This window comes from Triticum aestivum, chromosome 2B (assembly GCF_018294505.1).
Source record: "Triticum aestivum cultivar Chinese Spring chromosome 2B, IWGSC CS RefSeq v2.1, whole genome shotgun sequence".
NCBI classification, from domain to species: domain Eukaryota; kingdom Viridiplantae; phylum Streptophyta; class Magnoliopsida; order Poales; family Poaceae; genus Triticum; species Triticum aestivum.
In genome coordinates, this window is record NC_057798.1 from 18,769,812 (window position 1) to 18,782,660 (window position 12,849).

Here is a 12,849-nt window from a genome sequence, read left to right on the forward strand (position 1 = left end):
CTAACCCTCTCCGGTGTCTATATAAACCGGAGGGCTTTAGTCCGTAGGACGAACAACAATCATACCATAGGCTAGCTTCTAGGGTTTAGCATCTTTGATCTCGTGGTAGATCTACTCTTGTACTACCCATATCATCAATGTTAATCAAGCAGGGGTAGGGTTTTACCTCCATCGAGTGGGCCCGAACCTGGGTAAAAACATCGTGTCCCTTGTCTCCTGTTACCATCCGCCTAGACGCACAGTTCGGGACCCCCTACCCGAGATCCTCCGGTTTTGACACCGACAGGGACCCTCAAGTTTGCGTGAGACGGAGGGCACCATAGGACAACAACATAAATAAAATATATAATCATACCAACCAAGATCACGATTGACCCATAGGACAAAATAGATTTACTCAAACATCATAGATGGCAACATAGTATTGGATAATAATATGAAGCATAAAACACCATGTTCAAGTATAGGGTACAGCAGGTTGTGCAAAGAATGGACCACTATAGATAGATAGGGGAAGGTGATGAAGTTGTTGGTGAAGATGATGGAGTTGTTGGAGTAGATCTCCGTCACATGATGTCACATCCCTGGTCCTGTTATGCACTAGGCTAGACCTCAAGTGAGCATCATGTTTTAATTCAAATGAAATTTGAATTGGGGAATTTTCAAAGCCTCAGAAACCTTCTAAAAATGATCAACATTAAAATCTTCTCAAAGAAGTCCAAGAAAATGTTCCTCTTAGTCTCTGAAAATATTGCAAAGAGGTAAAACTCAAAACAATATTTTTGGTATCTCAGAGTTAATTATTTTGGGCCTTTGAATTAAATAAATAGCTATTTGCATTGGATATATATATTATATATAAATAATATATGTCCAATAATTACTGGAACATTTTATGTGGTTTGGTATATTTTAACTCTAGCCACATAACTATTTTCAGGATTTTATAAAATGGTTTAGTATTTTACTAAACTAAAACAACACAGAACAAAATAGATAAATAAAAACAGAAATAAAAGAGAGAGAGAGAAGGAAGTTACCTGGCGCCCACTTACCTGGCCCAGCACGGCCCAGCCCATCTCCACTCCCCCCTGTCGTCTTCCTCTGCCAGTAGGCAGAGGCGAGGCGTGGCGCGCGCCCGAGAGGCCTCGGCCACCTCCTGCTTCCCCCTGGCCACCTCCTACTTCCTCCTCGACGCCCCAGAGACGCCACGCACCTCCCTGCCTCTCTCCCTCACTCTCCCGCGTCCTCATCCTCTCCCCTGGACCTCTCTCTCACTCGCCCGAACGGAGCCGCCGCCACCGACGAGCTCCCTCGCGGCCACCGCCACCCCCTAGCCTCGCCGATGCGCTCAAAGGCTCCGCCTCGACCCCCTCTTTCTCCCCACCAAGCCACAAGGTCCCGGACACGCTGCAACGCCGCCACCATCGCCGTTTCCATCGCCGGCCGCCGAGGATCTTCACCGTCGATTCGCCGCCGTCTCCGCTTCCCCGAGCTCGTCATCTACCCCATCCGAACCACCGTGAGCTCCTGCACGTTTTGCCCCTAACCCCGTGGCTTGCCACTCACCGTAGCCGCCATTTCATAGCTGGCCGTAGCACGCCGCCGCCTGAGCTCGTCGCCGGCGTAGCTCCGGTGACCATTTGGTCACCCTGGCATGCCTAACTCGCTCCCCGCACCGCGTAGAGCCCCGCTAGCCGCTCACCTCTCTCGTTTGCGCACCGTAGCACTAACTCGCCCCAACCCCGAGCTCCGGCCGCCGCCTCGGGCTCCACTCCGGCGAACCCCGGCCACCCCCGCACCTCCCGTAGGTCCCCCTAGATGCGCACGGGCACGGGCTACCTCCTGGTGCCCTTGGCGCGTCGATCCGATGCCCCTAGCGCAAGTCCGGCGTCCCCCGCCGTGCTCTATGGTCGTCGCCGGCTAAACTCCGGCGAGAGCTGACGTGGCCGGTCATTAGGGCCTAACCACCCCGCTAACCCAGGCCTAGAGCCACTGACATGTGGGCCCTAGTGCCCCTAATCTTTAATTAAACTAAACTAACCCCCCTGTCTAACCTGTGTCACTGACGTGTGGCCCCCACACGTCAGGTTTGACCTGGACCTGGCCGTTGACTCGCTGACGTCATGCCGGCGTCAGGCTGACGCAGTTAAATCATTTTCTGGAATTATTTTAATTCTAAATATTCAGGAAATTTCAGAAAATGTCCTAAACTTCAATAAATCATAGAAAATTAACCGTAACTCCAAATTAAATAATTCATATATGAAAAATTATCAGAAAAATTCAAGGAATCCATCTGTACCATTTTCATGCATGTTAGAACAACTTATAGCTGCTGTATAGCACAAATCATATAAAGGGCATTTAAATATCCACATATGGAGTTTGAATTTGAATCTTGGATTCAAACCAACTTCATTTAATCTGGTTTTAGTTGCATTAGCCCAAAACACATTAATTTTGCCATGTCATGATCATGCATCATATTGTGCATTGCATTGATTGTGTTCCCTTCTGTGTTGCCGGTATTTATCCCCTCTCGATAGACGTGATACCGATGATGTGATCATTGACACTAATGAAGACTCAATGTTATCTTCAGAAGTGCCAGGCAAGCAAAACCCCCTTGTTCATTCCGATACAATCCTGCCCTCTCGCTCCTGCTCTCATTTAATGCATTAAGACAACACCGATTCATCTGTTACTTGCTGCGGTAGCTGAACCCCTTTATCCTTTGCATGACCTGTCATTGCAACAGTAAATAGATGAAACCCACTAGCATGAGTAGGAGTTGTTTGAGCCCTGTTGTGCCTACTCATTCATGCTTGTTGTCATGCCTGCTACTGCTTAGAGTTGAGTCAGGTCTGATTCATCGGGGATGAATCAGAGGTGTGTGAACCTGTCCTACTGTGTGTGAGCTAAGTGTGTGAACACGATTTGGTAAAGGTAGCGGTGAGAGGCCATGTAGGAGTACATGGTGGGTTGTCTCATTGCAGCCGTCCTCAGGAACTAAGTTTTGTGTTTGTGATCCATGATTCAGCTACTACCACGCATTGGGCCCGAAACCAATGGACCCTCTCGGCTTCTTGATCACCCTTGTCCTCTGTCCAGGAGTTGCAAGTAGTTTCTGGTGTTTGTAGTATGCTGGAGGCCGTGGGCAGCGCTGACCGTAGGGGTGGGCTGTGATGCGGTAGGCACGTGGCCGGGTAAACCGGGCGCCCGTTTGGTGTCACGGAACCCTGCTCACATCGTTTGGGGCTGTGAGCGAAACTCCGGCAGGATCTCCTCATGGATGGAACCCGAATAGGCGATAAACCTGGACTAGAGACTTGAGTGTTTAGGTAGGCCGTGGCCGACACCCACGTTGGGCTTCCGCTTGAAGGTTGCCGAGTACATGTCGTGTAAACGGCGGTAAGTGGTGAGAGCGTGTGTGAAGAAGTACACCCCTGCAGGGTTAATATGATCTATTCGAATAGCCGTGTCCGCGGTAAAGGACTTCTGGGTTTCTTATATCAGTTCATAGACAAGTGAAAGTGGATACTTTAAAATACGCAAGATAAGCGTGAGTACTATGGATGGCGTTCTCGTAGGGAGACGGGAGCGGATCCATAGTGGTGTATTGATATGGTGAATATGTGGACTCGTGTGCGCCACCTCAAAAGAGTTACATTGCAGTCGTAGTTTAGGATAGCCACCGAGTCAAAGCTGGCCTGCTGCAGTTAAACCCCACCATCCCCTTTGTTGATAATGATGCATATGTAGTTAGTTCTGATGTAAGTCTTGCTGGGTACATTTGTACTCACGTTTTCCTATTTTATGTTTTTGCAGAGAGACTTTGGTCTCGCTAGTAGTTCCGCGTGGACTTCGACGTTTAGCTTGTTACCTCAGCTACGATCTTGTGCCTCGGCAGGATTGGTAGATAGTCAGGCTTCTCAGCCTTTTTCATTTCTAGATGTCTGTACTCAGACATGATAGCTTCCGCTTATGCTTTGACTTGTATGCTCTGAATGTTGGGTCATGAGACCCATGTTTGTAATATCTCGCTCCTCGGAGCCTATTGATAAATTACTTGAGTCGTAGAGTCATGTTGTGATGCCATGTTGTATTTGCACATATCGAGCATATTGTGTGTATGTTATTGAAATGCTTGGTATGTGTGGGATCTGACCATCTAGTTGTTTATCTTTAGTAGCCTCTCTTACGGGGAAATGTCTCCTAGTGTTTCACCGAGCCATGATAGCTTGCTACTGCTCCGGAACACTTAGGCTGGCCGGCATGTGTCCTTCTTCGTTCTTGTGTCTGTCCCTTCGGGGAAATGTCACGCGATGAATACCGGAGTCCTGTTAGCCTGCTACAGTCCGGTTCAATGGAGTCCTGCTAGCCCAGTGCTACAGCCTGGATTCACTCGTTGATGACCGACACGTTCGATGCTGGGTCATGGATGCATGTCCCTGTAAGTCTGTGCCACTTTGGGTTTACGACTAGCCATGTCAGCCCGGGCTCCTTATCATATGGATGCTAGCGACACCGTCATATACGTGTGCCAAAAGGCGCAAACGGTTCCGGGCTAAGGTAAGGCGACACCCGTGGGAATACCGTGCGTGAGGCCGCAAAGTGATATGAGGTGTTACATGCTAGATCGATGTGGCATTGAGTCGGGGTCCTGACACATGATCATTTCCTCGGTGGCATTCCGGCGCCATCAAGAGAGAGGGGGAGAGCCCCTCTCCTTCTTCTTCTTCTTCCTTGGCCTACCCCCTAGATGGGAGGAGAGTTCCTTCTCTGGTCCATGGCCTCCATGGTGGCAGAGGGAAAGGAGCCCCTCCTAGATTGAATCTCCCACTCTATTCTCTTCTGTTTCATGTACCTGTTTTCTAGCACTTCACCATTTCTTTAATTCCTATAGATTCGTAACTCCGATTGTGCTGAAATTTTTACACGATTTTTCCCTTAAATTCTCTATCTTGCTCCCGAAGAAGGGCCCCAACCGACTAACGAGGTGATCACAAGGCACCATGGCGTGTCTGGGCCCTGTGGCGCACCCTGGTGGCTGGTGGTGGTTGTGGGCCTCCGTTTGCGTTGCTTCCAGGCCCCAAAAATCATAAATATTCCATAATAAATCTTCGTAAAAAAATTGCGTTTGGACTTTGTTTGATATGGATATCTACGAAACAAAAAACATGCAGAAAACAAGAACTAACACTGGGCACTGGATAAATAGGTTAGTCCAATAAATCATATAAAATGTTGCCAAAAATATGTGAAAGTTGTATAATATTGGCATGAAACAATCAGAAATTATAGATACGTTGGAGACGCATCAGCATTCCCAAGCTTAATTTGTGCTCATCCTTGAGTAGGCAAATGATAAAAAGTATAATTTTTTATGTGGAATGCTACCTAGCATAAACTTGATCATATATCTAATGATGGCATGAATATTAAGACCTAAGTGACTCAAAGCAATAGTCTATAACTTGACATCAAGACTTCAATACTTAGACATCCCAACAAGCAATCATGTCTTTCAATATATCAACGCTAAAGAAAGCTATCCCTACAAAATCATATAGTCTTTCCATGCTCTGTCTTCTTGACACAAAGTATATATCATGCAGAACCCCGATGACAAGCCGAGCAATTGGTTCATACTTTTTAATGCGTTTTAGCTTTTTCAACCCTCACGCAATACCTGAGCGCAAGCCATGGATACAACACTATGGGTGGAATAGAATATGATGATAGGGGTAAATATAGAGAAGACAAAAAAGTAAGAAAGTGTCACATCGACGCGGCTAACCAATAGGCTATGGAGATGCCCACACTACTAGGGAAAACCTTATACACATCATCTTAGCAGTAGCGCTGGACAAAATAGGGCGCCATTGCTACTTAGTAAAAGTGTGTCTAAATAAATTGCGCGACTGCTACTACTTTAGCAGTAGCGCGTGCTAGGAAAATGCGATGCTGCTATGTTTGTACTGGGCGCAGATGGCTAGCCCCACTTACAAGTAGCGCGTACCATAACCAGCGCTAATGCTATGTCCCATAGTGCTACCTCTTGAGCACTGTGTTGGATTTCCCCGAAGAGGATAGGATGATGCAGCAAAGTAGCGTAAGTATTTCCCTCAGTTTTTGAGAACCAAGGTATCAATCCAGTACGAGGCCATGCACAAGTCCCTCGTACCTACACAAAACAATAGCTACATGCAACCAACGCGATTAGGGGTTGTCAATCCCTTCAGGGTCACTTACGAGGGTGAGATCTGATAGAGAAGATAAATAATATTTTTGGTATTTTTGATATAGAGATGCAAAGTGAAAAGTAAAAGGCAAAGTAAAAACAAAGCAAGTATTAAAGTAATGGAGATTGATATCATGAGAATAGACCCGGGTGCCATATGTTTCACTAGTGGCTTCTCTCAAGAGCATAAGTATTCTATGGTGGGTGAACAAATTATTGTTGAGCAATTTATAGAATTGAGCATAATTATGAGTATATCTAGGTATGATCATGTATATAGGCATCACGTCCGAGACAAGTAAACCGAAACGATTCTGCATCTACTACTATTACTCCACTCATCGACCGCTATCCAACATGCATCTAGTGTATTAAGTTAAAAACAGAGTAACGCCTTAAGCAAGACGACATGATTTAGAGGGATAACTTCATGCAATATGATAAAAAAAACCATCTTGTTATCCTCCATGGCAACAATACAATATGTGCCTTGCAACCCTTTCTGTCACTGGGTAAGGACACCGCAAGATCAAACCCAAAGCTAAGCACTTCTCCCATTGCAAGAACTACCAATCTAGTTGGCCAAACCAAACGGATAATTCGAAGAGACTTGCAAAGATAACTCAATCATACATAAAAGAATTCAGAGAAGATTCAAATATTATTCATAGATAAGCTGGATCATAAACCCACAATTCATCGATCTCAACAAACACACCACAAAAAGAAGATTACATCGAATAGTTGTCCACAAGAGAGGGGGAGAACATTGTATTGAGATCCAAAAAGAGAGAAGAAGCCATCTAGCTACTAGCTATGGACCCGAAGGTCTGAGGTAAACTACTCACACTTCATCGGAGGGGCTATGGTGTTGATGTAGAAGCCCTCCATGGTGGATGCCCCCTCTGGCGGAGCTCCGGAACAGGCCCCAAGATGGGATCTCGTGGATACAAAAAGTTGTGGCGGTGGAATTAGGTTTTTGGATCCGTATTTGATCTGTCTGGGGTACGTAGGTATATATAAGAGGAAGGAGTACGTCGATGGAGCAACAGGGGGCCCACGAGGTAGGGGGCTCGCCCAGGGGGCGCCCCCACCCTCGTAACCGCCTCTGTTGTTCCTTGGAGCAGGGTCCAAGTCTCCTGGATCACGTTCGGTGAGAAAATCATGTTCCCGAAGGTTTCATTCCGTTTGGACTTCTTTTGATATTCTGTTTCTTCGAAACACTGAAATAGGCAAAAAAACGGCAATTCTGGGTTGGGCCTCCGGTTAATAGGCTAGTCCCAAAAATAATATAAAAGTGGAAAATAAAGCCCAATATAGTCCAAAATAGTAGATAAAGTAGCATGGAGCAATCAAAAATTATAGATACGTTGGAGACATATCGGACATCCCCAAGCTTAATTCCTGCTCGTCCTCGAGTAGGGAAATGATAAAAACGAATTTTTGATGGGGAGTGATACTTTGGCATAATTTCAATGTAAATCTTCTTAATTGTAGTATGAATATGCAGATCCGAAAGATTCAAGAAAAAATTTCATATTTAAATAAAAATAATAATACTTCAAGCATACTAATCAAAGCAATCATGTCTTCTCAAAATAGCATGGCTAAAGAAAGTTATCCCTACAAAATCATATAGTCTGGCTGTTGCTCTATCTTCATCACACAAAGTATTTAATCATGCACAACCCCGATGACAAGCGAAGCAATTGTTTCATACTTTAATAATCTCAAACTCTTTCAACTTTCACGCAATACATGAGCGTGAGCCATGGACATAACACTATATGTGAGATAGAATGGTGGTTGTGGAGAAGACAAAAAAGGAGAAGATAGTCTCACATCAACTAGGCGTATCAACGGGCCATGGAGATGCCCATTAATATATATCTTTGTGAGTGAGTAGGGATTGCCATGCAACGTATGCACTAGAGCTATGAATATATGAAAGCTCAACAAAAGAAACTAAGTGCGTGTGCATCCAACTTTCTTGCTCACGAAGACCTAGGGCACTTTTGATGAAGCCCATCATTGGAATATACAAGCCAAGTTCTATAATGAAAAATTCCCACTAGTATATGAAAGTGACAACATATGAGACTCTCTATCATGAAGATCACGGTGCTACTTTGAAGCACAAGTGTGGTAAAAGGATAGTAGCATTTCCCCTTCTCTCTTTTTGTCTCATTTTTTATTTTTTTCTTTTTTTTCTTTTTTTTTCTTTGGGCCTTTTCTCTTTTTTTATGTCCTCTTCTTTTTTCTTTTTTTTTCGTCTGGAGTCTCATCCCGACTTATGGGGGAATCATAGTCTCCATCATCCTTTCCTCACTAGGACAATGCTCTAATAATGATGATCATCACACTTTTATTTTTCTTACAACCCAACAATTACAACTCGATACTTAGAACAAAATATGACTCTATATGAATGCTTCCGACGGTGTACCGGGATATGCAATGAATCAAGAGCGACATGTATGAAAATTATGAAGGTGGTCTTGCCACAAATACAATGTCAACTACATGTTCATGCAAAAGCAATATGACAAAAGTAATGTGTGTCATATGAACGGAACGGTGGAAAGTTGCATGGCAATATATCTCGGAATGGCTATGGTAATGCCATAATAGGTAGGTATGGTGGCTGTTTTGAGGAAGGTATATGGTGGGTGTATGGTACCGGCGAAAGTTGCGCGGCACAAGAGAGGCTAGCAATGATGGAAGGGTGAAAGGGTGCGTATAATCGATGGACTCAACATTAATCAAAATAACTCATGCACTTGTTGCAAAAATTTAGAAGTCATCAAAAACCAAGGCACTACACGCATGCTCCTAGGGGTTCAGATTGGTAGGAAAAGACCATCGCTCGTCCCCGACCGCCACTCATAAGGAAGACAATCAATAAATAAAATTGTGCTCCAACTTCATCACAAAGCATTCTTTAAATTCATAATCACCCAACTAGCATCACTCTGATATTATCACCTCCATATCTCAAAACAATTATCAAGCATCAAACTTATCTTAGTATTCAACGCACTCAAAAGAAAGTTTCACACATCTTGAATACCAAGTATATTAATATTAAGCAAATTACCATGCTATTAACGACTCTCAAAATAATCTAAGTGAAGCATGAGAGATCAATAGTTTCTTTAAAACAAATCCACCACCGTGCTCTGAAAGATCTAAGTGAAGTACTAGAGCAAAAATCATCACGCTCAAAAGATATAAGTGAAGCACTATGAGCAAAACTATCAAGCTCAAAAGATATAAGTGAAGCACATAGAGTATTCTAGCAAATTCTAATTTGTGTATGACTCTCTCAAAAGGTGTGTACAGAAAGGATGATTGTGGTAAACTAACAAGCAAAGATGCAAATAATACAAGAGGCTCCAAGCAAAACACATATCATGTGGTGAATAAAAATATAGCTCCAAGTAAATTACCGATGGAAGTAGACGAAAGAGGGGATGCCTTCCGGGGCATCCCCAAGCTTTGACTTTTTGGTGTCCTTGGATTATCCTGGGGGTGCCATGGGAATCCCCAAGCTTAGGCTCTTGCCACTCCTTGCTCCATAATCCATCAAAAGAATTCACCCAAAACTGGAAAACTTCACAACACAAAACTCAATAGAAATCTCGTGAGCTCCGTTAGAGAAATAAAACAAAAGGCTACTTTAAGGTACTGTAATTAACTCATTCTTTATTTATATTGGTGTTAAAAATACTGTATTCCAACTTCTCTATGGATTATAAACTATTTTACTAGCCATAGATTCATCAAAATAAGCAAACAACACACGCAAAACAGAATTTGTCAAAAACAGAACAGTCTGTAGTAATCTGTAACTAACGCAAACTTCTAGAACTCTAAAAATCCTACCAAAATAGGAACTCCTCCAACATTTGTCTATTGAACAGCAGAAAAAAGAATCAACGCAAAATCACGTTCCTGTGATTTAACAAAATTATATTCATGCGCGCAAAGTTTCTGTTTTTCAGAAGAATCAAATCAACTATCATCGTAGGTTATCCTATAGGTTCTACTTGGCACAAACACTAACATAAAACCAAATATAACCAGAGGCTAGATGGATTATTTTTTCCTAAGCAGAAGCAAAAACAAAAAACAAAAATTAAAATTGGGTTGCCTCCCAACAAGCGCTATCGTTTAACGCCCCTAGCTAGGCATAAAAGCAAAGATAGATCTAGCTATTGCCATCTTTTGTAGGCAATCCATAAGTGGCTCGCATGATAGATTCATATGGTAATTTTATTTTCTTTCTAGGGAAGTGTTCCATGCCCTTCTTTAAGGGATATTGGAATCTAATATTCCCTTCCTTCATATCAATAATTGCACCAATCGTTCTAAGGAAAGGTCTACCAAGAATAATAGGACATGAAGGATTGCAATCTATATCAAGAACGATAAAATCTATGGGCACATAATTCCTATTTGAAACAATAATAACATCATTAATTCTTCCCTTAGGATTTTTAATAGTGGAATCCGCAAGATGCAAGTTTAGAGAGCAACCTTCAAAGTCACAGAAATCTAGCAAATCACACAAAGTTTTGGGAATAGTGGAGACACTAGCACCCAAATCACACAAGGCATGAAACTCATAATTTTTAATTTTAATTTTAATAGTAGGTTCCCATTCATCATATAATTTTCTAGGGATAGAAACTTTCAACTCAAGTTTTTCTTCATAAGATTGCATCAATTCATCAACAATGTGTTCGGTAAAGGCCTTATTTTGACTATAAGCATGAGGAGAATTTAGCACGGATTGCAACAAGGAAATACAATAAATTAGAGAGAAATTTTCATAATTAAATTCTTTGAGATCCAAAATAGTGGGTTTAGCAACATCTAGGTTTTTATTTCTTTCAATCCCACTTTCATCAATTTCATCATCAAGGTCTAAAAACTCCGAATTCTTAGAACGCCTTCTAGATAAAGGAAGATCATATTTAGTTTCATCAAAATTCATATTGCAAAACAAAGATTTAATGGGGGACACATCAATAACTTTTAGATCTTCATCTTGATTTTCATAGGAATTGGAAGAACACGCTTTAATAAAGGCATCTTTGGAAGCACGCATCCTAGCGGTTCTTTCTTTGCACTCATCAATAGAAATTCTCATAGCTTTGAGAGACTCATTGATATCATGTTTAGGAGGAATAGATCTAAGCTTTAAAGAATCAATTTCAAGAGAAATTCTATCAACGTTCCTAGCCAAATCATCAACTTTAAGCAATTTCTCTTCAAGTAAAGCATTAAAATTCTTTTGTGAATTCATAAACTCTTTAACACTATTCTCAAATTCAGAGGGCATCTTATTAAAATTTCCATAAAAGTTGTTGTAGGAATTTCCATAATCATTAGAAGGATTACTAGGATAAGGTCTAGGATTAAAATTCCCTCTATACGCGTTGTTACCAAAATTATTCCTACCAACAAAATTCACATCCATAGATTCATTATAATTCTCAATCAAAGTAGACAAGGGCATATCATTAGGATCAGAAGAAACACTCTTAGTAGCAAATAATTTCATAAGTTCATCCATCTTTCCACTCAAAACATTAATTTCTTCTATCGCATGCACTTTTTTATTAGTAGATCTTTCAGTATGCCATTGAGAATGATTTATCATAATATTATCTAGAAGTTTAGTAGCATCTCCTAGAGTGATTTCCATAAAAGTGCCTCCCGCGGCCAAATCTAAAAGATTTCTAGAAGCAAAATTCAATCCGGCATAAAAATTTTGTATAATCATCCACAAGTTCAAACCATGAGTAGGACAATTACGTATCATTAATTTCATTCTCTCCCAGGCTTGTGCAACATGTTCATGATCAAGTTGCTTAAAATTCATAATATTGTTCCTAAGAGAGATAATCTTAGCGGGAGGAAAATACTTAGAGATAAAAGCATCTTTGCATTTGTTCCAAGAATCAATACTATTTTTAGGCACGATCTCTAAGAAAAAAAGGAAATAGCTTTAATTTAATGACATCATGATCGACTTTTTTTTCTTTTGCATATCACATAAATCAATGAAGCTATTCAGATGAGTAGTGGCATCTTCACTAGGAAGGCCGGCGAATTGATCTTTCATAACAAGATTCAACAAAGCAGTATTGATTTCACAAGATTCAGTATTGGAAAGAGGAGCAATCGGAGTGCTAAGGAAATCATTATTATTGGTATTGGTGAAGTCACACAATTTGGTAGCATCTTGAGCCATCGCGGCAAACAAGCAATCCAACACACGAGAAAACAAACGGCAAACGAGAAAAAGGCGAAAGGGAAAGAGAGGAGGAGATTGGGAAAGAGAGGGCGACTAAACCGGCAAGGGTGAAGTGGGGGAGACGAAAACGATAGGCAAATAATGTAGTGCAAGAGATAATGTTTACTAGTACCTCCGACATATTACCATCTCTATATCACAAAACTATTGCAAGGAATCAAACATATCATATTCAGTGATCCATAAGTTTTATGTAGGATTTCATGACTAACCATGCAAATGACCAATTCCTGATGACTCTCGAAATAGATATAAGTGAAGCAAGAGAGTTTAATTC